This window comes from Cydia amplana, chromosome 9 (assembly GCF_948474715.1).
Source record: "Cydia amplana chromosome 9, ilCydAmpl1.1, whole genome shotgun sequence".
NCBI classification, from domain to species: domain Eukaryota; kingdom Metazoa; phylum Arthropoda; class Insecta; order Lepidoptera; family Tortricidae; genus Cydia; species Cydia amplana.
Genome location: NC_086077.1, coordinates 15564234 through 15578643, shown reverse-complemented (window position 1 = coordinate 15578643; position 14410 = coordinate 15564234). Strand labels below are relative to the sequence as shown.

The following is a 14410-nucleotide window of genomic DNA, read 5'->3' as shown; positions in this document are numbered from 1 at the left end:
ACGTAGAAAAATGGTAATAACAAGAATAGAACGTCAATCGACATAGATAGGTTAAAGCTTTTTCACATGATATCTAACGATAAATCCTAATAGTCTTAAAAAAAGTAATTGAACGGTCTAGGAATTTGGTTTTTGTGCCACTGTGTACCTTGTCACAGTAAGAATAATTTGAGAATACCGCGTTTAAGATGGTACGAAGTAGCACGGAGATCTTATTCTCTGACTGTACAGTCTTAAGTACAGCTTGGGTTTGTATTTGTAAGCATTTACTAGTATAATGTCTAATAGTCAAACTGTCTTTCTCGTTACTGCAAGACCCGCCTTTACCTACTGATGTCTTGAGCTTAAATATATTCCTAGGATCGGTATAAAAAGCAGTGAATGCAAAGTGTGTCGTCGGTGACTAAGAAATATGCACTCTCCTATTTCCATATCGCGATGTGATTACTTATTGCCTCGCCGTCTACAATTTCTACAAATGGGATTTGTGCTGCCTTCCGAGTACTAAATTAAAGTAAGGGGGGTATGTATTAACTTAGTCTCTAACATTATGTAGCTCCTTGAACATATGTAACAGATACCTGTTTCCAGCGGGCTCAGCACGGTTCCATTTTTATCGACTATCACTATATTCACTATGCCCGTCACTTTCGCACTTACGTACTTGTTAGAACGTGACAGGCATGGTGATAAACGATAAAAATGCGACCGTGCTACTAGGGCAGTCCAGATTAAGAGTGATCGAAAAAAATAAGGATATTCTAGAATTAGCCTTTGACGATGACTCTCATATTCTTGGATGTGGCAGTGTCAAAGCATGACAGTATACCTAAACGTAGTCGGAGGATTTATGCCTTTATTTTTTGCAGTGGTTGTATTATCTTATGACAACTGAAAACAAATCGTAATGTCTCTAAAGAAGATGCAAATCGGTGGAAGAAATAAACACTATAACTAAACAATAGAAATTGTAATGAACAGCGAAGAAAAGGTAGGTTGGAGAGTTACGTAAGTTGCAAAAGAAAAATAAAGAGTTTTCAGGGAATTACGTGTGTAAAATAAAGTTACTTTTCAAATTATGACCCTTGACTAGATATGCCTAACTGATATTGAATTTACTGTTCTCGGCTCAAGCAAATACTTTCATTCTACTTTTAAATACAACATTAGTGGTGGTAATTACTATAACTGTTCCAAATTTTAGGTATCTACGTCAAACGGCCTCTGAGAAAGACGCATTTAACTGATTTGCAAGACCGAAGTGATCCCAAGTGTTCCGTGAACAAAGTTTTGTACGGAACACTAAAAATGTACGGCGAGAAGTAGCGCAGCGCAGGTGCCAAAAGAAAGTTTCTAAAGTTAAAAGGTTTCTCAATTAACCCGAGTACTTGACCTTTTCATAACTTGAGATTTCCCTATTTAACAATTTGGAAAGTAAGTACTAGAATTCTAAAAACAAACCAACAATTATGGTTTCGCAGAAAACAAAAGAGGTTTCATAAACTTGAATATGCTTTTAGAATTTGTAGAACCAATTTGGCAACAGTCGTGTTCTTATTTAAATAGAAAATGAATGTAATTTAGGCATTTGTTAAACGTCTTCAAAGGATAGATAATTCAGAACGTTCATGAAATCATGAAGATTTATACATCTAAATAGTAAGAACGTTTTAAATTCCAGACTGTAATAAGTAATAAAATGTTACAAAGGCTTTTACGTAAACCAATTTCGAAAAATTGCAACCTGAAACAAGCTCGTTAAAGCCTTTCAAGTCAGAGCAAGCTCCTCATATCACTTTAATAAGATAACTGAAGAGGCAATATCCCGCCATAGAGATTTCGCGTCCACTATGCAGTAAGACACAATGCCTTAATCTCGTACATTATTACAAAGTGGAGACGCTGCGAGACCATTGTGGCGACTGCGAGCCTCTCGACCGCTCTCATATTAACTAGCTCCCTGATGACGATAACTCGATTTTTTCTCAAACGGTGCAAATCTATTCTCCACTTCTCTTTGCAAACCTTTGTTTTCTGGCGTTTTTGCTGCCTAATTAAAATTAACTTACTCAAAGTCAAAGGAGTGTTCCAAAATAAAGCTTTCTGTAGATTATTTTATTCAGTTCTCTATCATGCCGTTTTCTAACAAACGAAAAAACCAAGAGTAAAACTTTTACTACGCTTTTTTAATTTTCTGTCTTTGAAATCTAGCGAGTTTTTTTAGTGTTTTATTCATGTTAGAAGCAAGCAGGGTAAAGTAAAAAGTAAGTCAGGTTAAAAATTTTATAATTCTTGTAAAGGAGGCGGCTAGTGCGACGCTTGAAAGAAATATGGAAGGCATTGCTGGCAGTAAGACACAAGTTTGAATATTGAAGGAAATTACATTTACATCGGGATGTATTGAGCTGTCAAAATAAATCTACTGAACGATTAGTTGACGAGCAATTGAAAGAAATGGGAACAGAATTCGATAAGAAAGAATTGTAGAAAATGGAACGAGCCGCAGCTGGCTGTGGATAAGTGGGTATAATGGCTGACAAATCGTTCGCGCAGGTGTTAGACGTTGGTTTTAAAATTGTTATAAAAAAACTGTTTTAAACAAATAATATTGTACAATATCCTCAAAATAAACTCTTCAAAAGGATTAATACAATTGCAGTAGGTACCTAATCTATAGCTGGTCAAGCAGATCTTATCAGTAAAAAAAGGCGGGAAATTCAAATTTTCTATGGGACGATATCGCTTCGCGCCTACATTTTTCTACTGACAAGATCTAGCTGCTTGACCAACTATATTACCATTTTCTAATGTTGTCAATTAGGAGAGACGATTTCTTAGCAATTGATGTTTCTCTGAATAAAAAAAACTTTGCTTGTGCTTGTTGTACAAAGAGCAGGGCTACACTGTTGACGCAGTGAAATAAGAAACGTAGAACATAATTAAAGGGATCCTTACATACTCAATATTCATAGCTTGTTATTAAAACAAACCTGTAGCTCAACAAAACTTTTACCTATGTTGGTTTTGCTGTTAACCGTGGAAACTGGGGCTTCGTAACGAAATATAACGCCAGATTGATAGAAAACGCCAATCGAAACCGAAATAATGTATGTAAATGTAAAATAAATGTAATGTATTTGTATGTTTGTCTATGAACGATTGTGATCTTGGCTAGTCGAAAAACTATCATGGCTGGCTATGGCTACTACAAAAAAAAACCTGTGCTTATGCCACCACAGCCCAACGCCTTTAGAATATTCTGTAGTATAAGCAAAGGCGTTACGTTACGCAGCCTCGGTCGAGCCCAGTTGACATACATTTTGGCAGTGAAGGCGGTATCATCTGACAAATCTCGGGTCGGTTGCACCAGTTGGTGAAAAAGTTAAGACATTTTTGTATGGGAAAGTTCTTGTCTGAGTGACGTTAATCAGTCCGTCAATGGTGGTTAGTGCAACTGACCCGTAGCAAACTCGTGTCGGACCCGTTTCGGGAAGCTGTCCTACTCGGCTCACTATTCTGCGGCGCCCCGCCGGAACACTACAGACTGCACCGTGGCGTTACAACAGCCCTCCGCTTTCACGGCCCCACCGGCATTATGCCTCTAATGTCACTTAATTTACCGTGGAGCGCCCTCACGTCAATGCAGCTGGTTTAATATAAAAATTTCCCTTTTCCACGTTACTGTTGCCTCTCGAGTGTAAACGCTTGTGGGATCGAATGCGGCCACATGTTTAAAGTGACTCGTTTATTTTGCGGTAATCGTGATTTTAATGTTTATGCGACTCACGTGCAACATACGAGGGCCTCTTCCGAACGACTTGCTGTGCAGAAATGCTTTCAATTAAACATATACATACTTTGCAAAAATTCAAAATATTTACTGTAACCAAGGAATTCATAAAAGGTGTTCTTCATGACCGCCATTTGTCTTTGAACAGTTTGAACCAAAGTAAAATTAGCTTAATGACATGCAATTTTTATTTTATTTTTTCCCAAATTACAACCTAAGTAATTCACCAAGAATTCGTTTTGTTTACCCACTAAATATAAGTACTCCTAATACACCCATTCTTTCATTCGTCAAACGATTGTAAAAGCGCAAAAATAATCACAAGTAATCCCGATTAAGCTCAAAGGAGAAAATAATGTGTCGTTTTCAAGTACAAGGTAACTAGTTGCCGGTTTTCAAAAAGGTCCTAATAAAAATTGTGCCGAAAATGTTCTTGTCGACTACATTTTACCTGAAAAGTCTAAATGCCACGAGTCCTGTTCTGCGTGGGACTTATCGAAATATCATTTATATCGGCTGCTAAAAGTATCATGTCAGCTTTAATACGAAGGCGGAAAACGGACAAAGGCACAATAAATCATTATAACGGAGAAATAAACTTATCGCTGACGGGGAAGGGCCATTAATTGGTTATTTTCTGCTGACACGGCGTGTTGGTTTAGTATATCTTTCCAATTTATTTGTAGGTACTAGTTATAAGGATTTTGATTAACATTAGGTAGTAAGCAAATATATGAATGTAGAAAATTAACTTGATCCTCTACGCCCTACGGGTTAATTCTAAAGCGGTGTCATGCTGTTGACTCTCATGTCTCATGTTTGACAAACTGATGGTGTTTAATTACACAAACGGGTCTAACGCGATATAATTTCATTGTTTTTACCTTTAATTCCGACGTTTCAGCTGAGTTGCACCAGCTGTGGTCACGGAAATTATATCGCGTTAGACCCGTTTGTGTAATTAAATATGTGTACAAATCGCGAGAGTTTAAAGTGTTAAACTGGTGGTGTTGTTGTCCTTATCATATTTATTGTAAGTAGATTCGACTAACGTCGCGGGAAGCTAGTCTAAACAATAATTGTAAAAATCCCCATAAGCTAAACAAGTTTATGTATGCTGACGATATTGCACTAACTTACCAGCACAAAACGTTTAAGGCCTCAGAGGAACAACTCACAACTGACTTGGTTACAATAAACAACTACTTCAAAACGTGGAGATTAGTACCAAACGCTAGTAAAACTGAAGTATCGACATTCCACCTACACAACCAACTGGCCACATACTGCCCCAAAGTCACTTTTGACGGTAAAATCCTGGAATACAACCCACAGCCTAAATATCTTGACGTCACTCTTGATCGTTCGCTGACATACCGATCTCACCTGAGCAAGTTAAATAGGAAACTCGTAACTCGCAACAACATCTTGCATAAGCTTACAGGCACGTCATGGGGAGCTAGCGTAGAAGTACTGCGCACAAGTGGGCTTAGCCTGGTGTATTCAGCAGGAGAATACTGCGCCCCGGTTTGGCTGAACAGTGCCCACACAGACAAGATCGACGTCCAGTTGCATAAAACTATGCGCTGTAAATCTGGCACGATACAATCAACCCCCCTACAATGGTTGCCAGCACTGAGCCACATACCGCCTCCCCATCTTAGAAGGCAACAGGCTTTACTAAATGAAGCCAACAAAATAGCTCGAAACCCATATCTACCGGTGCACCAGGAGTTTATGTGCCCGCCTCGCCATCGTCTGAAATCCCGACATCCGCCCTACCAGACAGCACAGTACCTGATGGAAAAGCCGTTCAATATAAAATCAAGATGGAAAGACGAATGGATAGCAAATCCACCTAGGGCTAATGTTTCAACCTATGACCCCACGCAAAAGCCATTTGGCTTCTCGGGCTCTAGACGGGATTGGTGCCAGCTGAATAGGCTCAGAACCGAACATGGACTCTGTGGGGACTACATGTTTAAGTGTGGCTGGCGAAATTCACCGGCGTGTGATTGCGGAGCTCCAGTGCAGTCTATTAATCACATCATCTACGACTGCCCCAAGAGGAAATATACCGGAGGTTCCCTGGACCTGCTCTGCCCTGATGTGAACGCAGCCCAATGGGTGAAGAAACTAGATGTTAAACTATAGTACCTATTCAATAAGCAATTAATTATTAAGCGACCAGTTTGTAGTCATACGATTAAATAAATAAATAGCTAAACAAGTGCCAGCCATAAACCTTTCTTAGTCGGAGTATTTCTTTTTTCAAATACTTATATGTAGTCAAATTATCCTTAGGTACAGTTAAGCGAAAAAAGTACCATAAAGTTTATTTAAAACGCTAAACAATGTCTCAAAGTCCACGTGTAGCCCAATCCTAATCTTCAAAAGAACACCTCTATTGTTCCCATTAAGAAGATTAACAAACCAAATTATATCTAATCCAACATACCTTAATCTTAGCTAAACGGCGCCGAATATGAGGAGAATATCATCCTGTAACAAAAGAAATTTAATTCTATTATTATTGTTACCTTAGAAGTTTCCACACGCGGATAAAATACCATTTTGGTAAACAGATTAACTGAGATCAAAAGTTTGTTTCATTTAATTTTGAGGCAAACGAAAATATTTAAAATAGCGCGTCGAATAAGAAAGTAGTTTCCACGACAAATAAGCACAGCATTAAAAATGGCATGTCACATGTGATGATAATTTTAGAAAAACCTCTACTGTTAAACCTACGAAGTATCTACATCATAGGTTCCCAAACTTTTTTGGGCCGCCGCCCACTTAAGTGTCAAAAAAATTTTCAGCGCCCACCATCACGGAATAAAAACGGAATTAACGTATTTTTAATCCACGGAATAACCATATGAATGTCTACCGATACTTATTTATTACGGTTTGATGCCAGGGGCACGTTCGAATTCGCCTGAAAGACTTACAACGAAGACATAATTTAATAACTTTTTCAACTTGTAAAGACTGATATTTAGGCCAAAAATTAGAATTTTAGATAGGTAATACGAATAGATGTGTGTGTATTCCTAAGCATACGGTTTATTTGTGTTTCCTAAAAAGCATTTCGAGGAATTAATTCCCAGCAAGCTGGATCCCATTTTAAAACATTAATTTGGTCCTAAATGCGTGTAATCCGAGTTTGCTCAATCCCAGGAGGTGTGCATACAATTCTAGCTTATTTTCAGTTTCTTGCTTGTAGCTCGAAAACGGTACGTCTGACGGAAAATTTCGTCTAATCATGTTGTCGCTCAAGCGTTTCCGGTATATTTTTGGGACGACAGCGCTATCTATGGAGTATAACACGAAGCCTCGGCAGAAGCTACTAGACGTGGTGACTCATCAGATCGGCAAGTGGTTTACAAATTCCATCACCACGCGACGCCACTGTAGAGGGACGGAGGTGGGGACGTGATAATGAAGACACGGCCCAGCACTTTGCCATCGAGCAGCGTCGTGAGCGGACACAATTTATTGTATCTCCCAATTGGTGAACTTGATTATACATACTTATTGATTTGTGGTAAAGTAACGTTGAGTAATCTAGTCGTAGTTAAATTATTGTTCCAATCTAAATGTTAACTGTTATTATTTGATTGCCTTAGCATATTACATGTAACTGAAGATACGTAGATCTATCGTGATTAAAATATCCGTTAATTTAAATAGTGCTTACCTCTGAACTCATTTGGTCTTGTACTTATGTTTCTCAAATAAAAGGTGTTAATATATACTCTGTGTATTTTTCTTTTATCAGAAGTGGGATGTGCGTGCCTTGTACGCCCACAACAATGCCACGTGGTCGGAAGAGAAAAGCGGCAAAAAGAAGATCGCACCATCGGTCTACTAGCTCAGAGTCATCATCTACGAGCTACAGCAGTTCAAGCAGCTCGTCAAGCAGCGACAACAGCCGCGCTAGGAAGCGGCGCAGACGGCAAAAGAACAAGCGAAGCCGAGATGCACTGCCAACCGTGAGTCAAAACATTGTTTTATCGTCAGTGATACCCGAATTCGATCCGTTAATCGATGACGTTGATAGTTGGTTAGATGTAGTTGAGGCTAATGCGCGTACCTTTGGGTGGTCAAACAGTATGATAACATACCAAGCACTGCAAAAATTGAAAAATACGGGTAAAATTTGGTTAGATTCTTTTCAAAAGAATGAGTGTAAATGGACAAATTGGACATGGAAACAGTGGAGCGGTATGTTATCAGACACGTTTCAAGTTAAACGGAATACTTATGTGCTTCTCAAGGAATTGATAGAATCGAAACCGCTGCCTAAGCAGTCATTATATGAATTTTACTTTCAACAAAAAGCAAAAATTGACCGGTTACATTTAGGGTTTCGAGAACGCGACGTGATATCAATTATTGTTGGTTCGATAGGTGATGTAAACATTATAAGCGCTGCGGAAGCGGGTAGTTTTAAATACTGTGACGAGCTCGCTTCATTCCTGCACGGTAAAACCTACACAGAACTCGAGAAACCCGGATCTAGCAAAAATAGTACGACTACCAAACATCCTTTTCGATCAAATAACACGATTCAAAGTCAAACCGTCACAGAAAACAAAGTAACCAGTAGTGCAACTGAGACTTCTACGCCAAGTAGTAACAGGAATGCAACCAACGGTATTCCATGTTATCGTTGCGGTGAACCGGGGCATAGAAGAATCAATTGCACTGTTAAAGATAATGTCAAATGCACTTCATGTAATAAATTGGGGCATTTAGAAAAAGCTTGCAAATCAAAAACCAGTATGAAAGTCGAAAAGGATGCGGAAGTCAAAATGATTAATGATTCTAAGCAAAAATTTTTCAAAAAAATATTTTTGGATGAACTGGAATGTGAAGGTTTCTTTGATATGGGGGCTGCTTGTTCTCTTGTAACGGAAGATTTTGCCAGACGGAATAACTTGCATATATTTCCGTTAAACGCTCCTGTCAATCTTTTCGGATTTAGGAATGACTTCTCGGTTCAGGTGACTCACGCGGTGGCGGTTAATTTAAAAGTCGATTCGGTTGCGATGATTACGACGTTTTATGTAATTGACACGTTGTCGGGTGGCGATATTATAATAGGTCGCAATTTTACAGAAGATAAGAGGATTATGTACGTTCGAGTTGGCGATAATTTAACATTTAAATCGGTCCAGTCATTGGAGGTGTTCAATATTGACACTAATACACTGAATAGTGGTGACAGTAAGGAGCACGAATCAATCCTGAAGGGAATTTTTTCGAAATACCCTAAATGTATATCCAATGACTTGACAGATTTGGGTAAAACAAGCTGTGTTGAACTTGATGTAGAGTTGACAACTAATAAACCAGTATGTCAACGACCGTATAGAATGTCCGAATCTGAAAGAACTGCCACTCGCGAGATATGTAATGACTTATTAAAAAGTGGTATTATTCGTAACAGTAATTCACCTTACGCAAGTCCCGCACTGCTTGTTAATAAGGCGTCTGGAGCCAAACGCTTATGTGTAGATTACCGCCAACTTAACAAGATCACGGTCAAGGAAAAATACCCAATGCCGTTAATCGAAGATCTCATTGATAGGCTTAGGGGTTGTAAATATTATACCTCGCTAGATTTAAAAAGTGGGTATCATCAAATCTCAGTTAAACCCGAATCGGTTCATAAATTAGCCTTCGTCACGAGTGATGGGCATTTCGAGTATGTTCGTATGCCTTTCGGGGTCTGCAATGGTCCTGCAGTCTTCCAACGACTAATGGACACAATCTTAGGTAATTTACGTTTTGGGCGTGTCATTTGCTATATGGACGATTTGCTCATTGCCACAGAGACTCTAGAAGAAAATGTCGCGTGTTTAGATAATGTGCTGCAACTCCTTGAAAACAATGGTCTAACTATCAATATGGAGAAGTGTAAATTTTTTCAAACGGAGGTCACTTTTCTAGGCTATCTAGTCTCACAAGAGGGGGTGCGGCCTAGTGATCGTAAATTGAAAGCAATAAATGAGTTCCCCACCCCAAAAACTGTTCACCAGTTAAGACAATTTCTGGGCCTTATAAACTATTTTCGAAAGTTTATTAAGGATTGCGCTTTACTTTGTAAGCCTTTAAGCAATTTACTAAAGAAAGACTCTGTGTGGCAATGGAGCGACGAGCAAGACATGGCGGTAGCAAAATTAAAGGGTGCTTTAGTAGATAACGTCACATTAAGCATTTTTGATCCCAAGCTCCCAATCAATCTATATACTGATGCGAGTCGCGACGGTCTTGGTTGTATTTTAATGCAAACCACGCAAAATGGCGAAAGACCAGTGCATTTTTACAGCCGACAGACAACTAATGACGAAAAAAAATACCATTCTTTTGAGCTTGAGCTATTAGCCATAGTTACGGGTTTACAAAAATTTCGTCATTACTTGTTGGGGACACAGTTTAAAATAATTACCGACTGTAACGCTGTGAGGTATGCATTAACTAAGCAGGAAATAGTGCCACGCATCAGTAGATGGGTCTTGTATACTCAAGAATTTACGTTCGAAGTACAACACAGAGCTGGATCACAAATGCAGCATGTCGACGCCTTGAGTCGCAATCCAGTTAAAAATGATGATGTACCTACTGAAAGGGATGAAGTTATGTTAATAACTGAGGGCGATTGGCTTTTATCCGTGCAATTATTAGATCCAAATATCAGTCAAATTCGAGAAATCTTACAGTCAGGCGAGGCCGAAACGAATAAACAATTATTTAATGAATACGAATTAGTTGGTAATAAGGTATATCGCAGAACAGAATTTGGTAGACGCTGGGTAGTTCCAAAGAACTGTATATGGCAGGTTATCCGATTAAATCACGATGATGTCGGACATTTTGCGGTGGACAAGACAGTCGAAAGAATAAGAGCTAAATATTGGTTCCCACGATTAAAGAAAATTGTCGCAAAATACATAAAAAACTGTCTCAATTGTATTTATAACAAACATGTCCACGGCAAAAAGCCCGGCGAGCTTTATCCTATACCTAAACATTGCAGACCGTTTCACACGCTGCATTTAGACCACTTAGGCCCCTTTGTCAAAACTACGCAACAAAACAGCCACTTATTAGTAATGGTAGACGCATTCACCAAATTTGTGTTCATATCTGCTGTCAAGAGCACAAAAAGTCAAATCGTCATAAATGAATTAAATAAATTGTTCAAATTGTTTGGGCCACCAAAACGGGTTATTTGTGATGCAGGTAGTGCTTTCACGTCAAAATTGTTTACTGAATTTTGTAAAAACTCGGGAATTAGGGCTCATATTATTGCCACGGGTGTGCCTCGCTCTAACGGACAGGTAGAGCGTTATAACCGGACCATTTTAGACGCTTTACGTAGTTTGGGCGCGGACACGGATGACAATAAATGGGACCAACACATTACGAAAATTCAGCAAGGAATTAATAGTACAATTAATAAAACAATAGCTGCGGTGCCAAGTGAGGTATTTTTCGGGTATCGAATTCGGACTAGTAATGACGGAATCACTGATGATGACAATGTTGAGAACTCGGTCGATGTGACGGCACTTAGGAATCAAGTCGATTCCAACATCAAAAAGAACGCCGTGATTCAAAAACAAGCGTTCGATGCTAAACGTAAGAAAGCGCCTAATTATATGGTAGGTGATTTGGTGGTACTGAAAATTCCGAGCCAGTCAAATGACGGACAAAGTACAAAGTTATTGCCGCTTTACAAAGGGCCATTTCAAGTAACCGAGGTTCTAGGCAAGGATCGCTACAAGGTTGCCGACATGAGAGGAGCAGAGAGAACTTCAAAACGTTACGATGGTACTGCATGTGTTGAGAACATGAAGCCATGGATCAACTTTGGAGCAGATTCTGACTCTGAACGGGACCCGGATGTTGTCAACAGGATCGAAGGTAATATTTAACCATATTTATCAATATTTGCATAAACAGTTCATTTACTATTTGGAAATGTTTGTTATTGTTGATCTGAACATATTTACTCGAACAGGTTAAACCTCGAACTAAAAGGTTTATTTTCTTTTGATCTAATGCAGTAGCCTCGTACAGATAACGAAGTGTGAGTACTTAAATTGTAGAACATAGGAAGTGAACGTCACTTACTATTTTATCGGGTATGTGGTGATACACGACTTGTAATCTGAACATTACAAGTTCAAACCACAATGTGGAGTGAGTTGGCCGGCGATGGGATAACAAACTCTACCCGAATAAAACAATTTATTTACTTGCACTAGTCGTTTAAGGCCGCTTTATTTATACCTACCTATAGTTGTCGAATAAACTAACTTAGACGTTTCTGTTCTGTCCTCAGCTCCTGCATAAGATCCGGACGTGGCTCGGGACGAGCACGTACTCCAGGCTGGCCGGATGTTGTCGCTCAAGCGTTTCCGGTATATTTTTGGGACGACAGCGCTATCTATGGAGTATAACACGAAGCCTCGGCAGAAGCTACTAGACGTGGTGACTCATCAGATCGGCAAGTGGTTTACAAATTCCATCACCACGCGACGCCACTGTAGAGGGACGGAGGTGGGGACGTGATAATGAAGACACGGCCCAGCACTTTGCCATCGAGCAGCGTCGTGAGCGGACACAATTTATTGTATCTCCCAATTGGTGAACTTGATTATACATACTTATTGATTTGTGGTAAAGTAACGTTGAGTAATCTAGTCGTAGTTAAATTATTGTTCCAATCTAAATGTTAACTGTTATTATTTGATTGCCTTAGCATATTACATGTAACTGAAGATACGTAGATCTATCGTGATTAAAATATCCGTTAATTTAAATAGTGCTTACCTCTGAACTCATTTGGTCTTGTACTTATGTTTCTCAAATAAAAGGTGTTAATATATACTCTGTGTATTTTTCTTTTAATCATGATAAAAATTGATATTTGAGGATCCGAAAAGTACCTTAAATATGAAATCGTAGTCAAAGTTTGTAAAATAGGCTGCCACTTAATTTTTTTTTTGGTATGATTGTGTTAAAATCCGAAATTCTCTTTCGCCAGTATCTGATCCACAAAATCTTGCTGGTAGTGACATTGTAATTGATGATTCCTTCTACATCGAGTGGTTTGGAAATCCTAGGAAAAATTGAACTTCCAAGGCTCATAAAACGTATGCACACCTCCTGGAATTGAGCAAACTCTGATTACCTACATACATTTATTTTAGGACCAAATGAAGGTATTACCTAAAACGATTTCCAGCTTGCTGAGAATTAATTCCTCAAAATGCTGTTTTAGGTAGGAAACACAAATAAACCGTATACTCAGGTATAAATCTATTTGTATTATCTAATATTTTAGTTTTTTTTTTCACTTGCGGAAGCGCCCCCCTGGGCAGCATAAACGCCCCCCAATCGCTTCCGCGGCCTGCACCGCCCCCCTAAAACTCTTCAGCGCCCACTGGAGGGCGGTATTGACCACTTTGGGAAACTATGATCTACATACTAAAATATTTAGACGTGGAATACATTGTGATATGCGCGACTGTTCCTTAGGACTCTTAGGAGTGTTCTAGTTTAAAGGTTTCAACTGTAATTAGGTACTCTTGTTTGTAATATGTATAGGTAACCTAAGTTTTAACTCATTAGTTAGACCATTCTTATAAACATGTCAATATTTTACCCCATTACAAATCGAATGGTTTTTTTTTTTCAGAGTAACGAAGCAATATTTTTTTCTTTTCGTTATCAGTATTCATTAATGCTAAACTATTTGTAACAGGTTACTTATCGGTTTTTTTTCGTTTAACTATTTCATTTCAATAACAGCTTCATTTCGACTAAAGCACTAAATTTCGCTACACGCAACCATTGCACCGCCACCGTCATCTTGCGTGCATAATGCATGGACGACAATTCGCGTTGCATCTAATATTTAGGCGCACAATCAGCTAATGGCCGCGATGATCCTGTTTGCGGAGCCATCGACTGCGCCGCTCCGAGGTTTTAACATCACAATAAATAGACGGTTGAGGAAAGCCTTCTATGTAAAGAAGGACGTAGTGGTTGGAAATCGTTTTGGTTTTATATTTAGAAAGAATGCTTGTGTTGTTGTTAAGTCTGCCCCGCTCGACTAAATCATAATTAATGCAGTTTATGTACCTTTCAAACAAGCTTTAATTTTAAAGTTGTACTTGTCGATTTAGTTGACGTTTCTATAGTCCGGCAATGCTCCAGCCTATTATGGATAGCTTTATCCATCTTTATCCACGTGATAAAATAACTGTCACTGTTTAACACCGTGGGAAAGAAAGTGACGGACACCGTTTTATCACGCTGTCACGTAGACAAGAACGACCATCATATCCGTACAGGAGGCATACAAATTGAAAATAGTTCGTCAACTATTCCACAACTCACAATTAGGAACAATTAATTATGGTAATAAAAATTATACAATATGTAAGTATAGTATGGCTCTTCTGAGGTGAACTTTTCGCTTCGAACCTTAATCTTTCAAACAAAGGCCATTGTCTCTATTATCGCAAAGCCGCTAGCTCGAGCGTTAGCACGTGCCAGTACAACATTCATATTGAAAAACAACCGGTATCGTCATAG

The 14410-nt window shown here is 38.9% G+C and overlaps 2 protein-coding genes across 4 annotated transcripts in view; one reads left to right on the top strand and one right to left on the bottom strand.

The window, feature by feature from the left end:
* The window catches only part of LOC134651204 (nucleolar protein 12-like), a 136064-nt gene that overhangs the window by 5433 nt on the left and 116221 nt on the right, over positions 1 to 14410 (top strand). The window lies entirely within an intron of this gene.
* The window catches only part of LOC134651189 (axin), a 98065-nt gene that overhangs the window by 43663 nt on the left and 39992 nt on the right, over positions 1 to 14410 (bottom strand). For all 3 annotated transcript variants that reach the window (XM_063506237.1, XM_063506240.1, XM_063506238.1), the window contains exon 2: positions 6249 to 6292. The gene's annotated coding sequence lies outside the window, so the exon portion shown is untranslated. The remainder of the gene's footprint in view (positions 1 to 6248; positions 6293 to 14410) is intronic.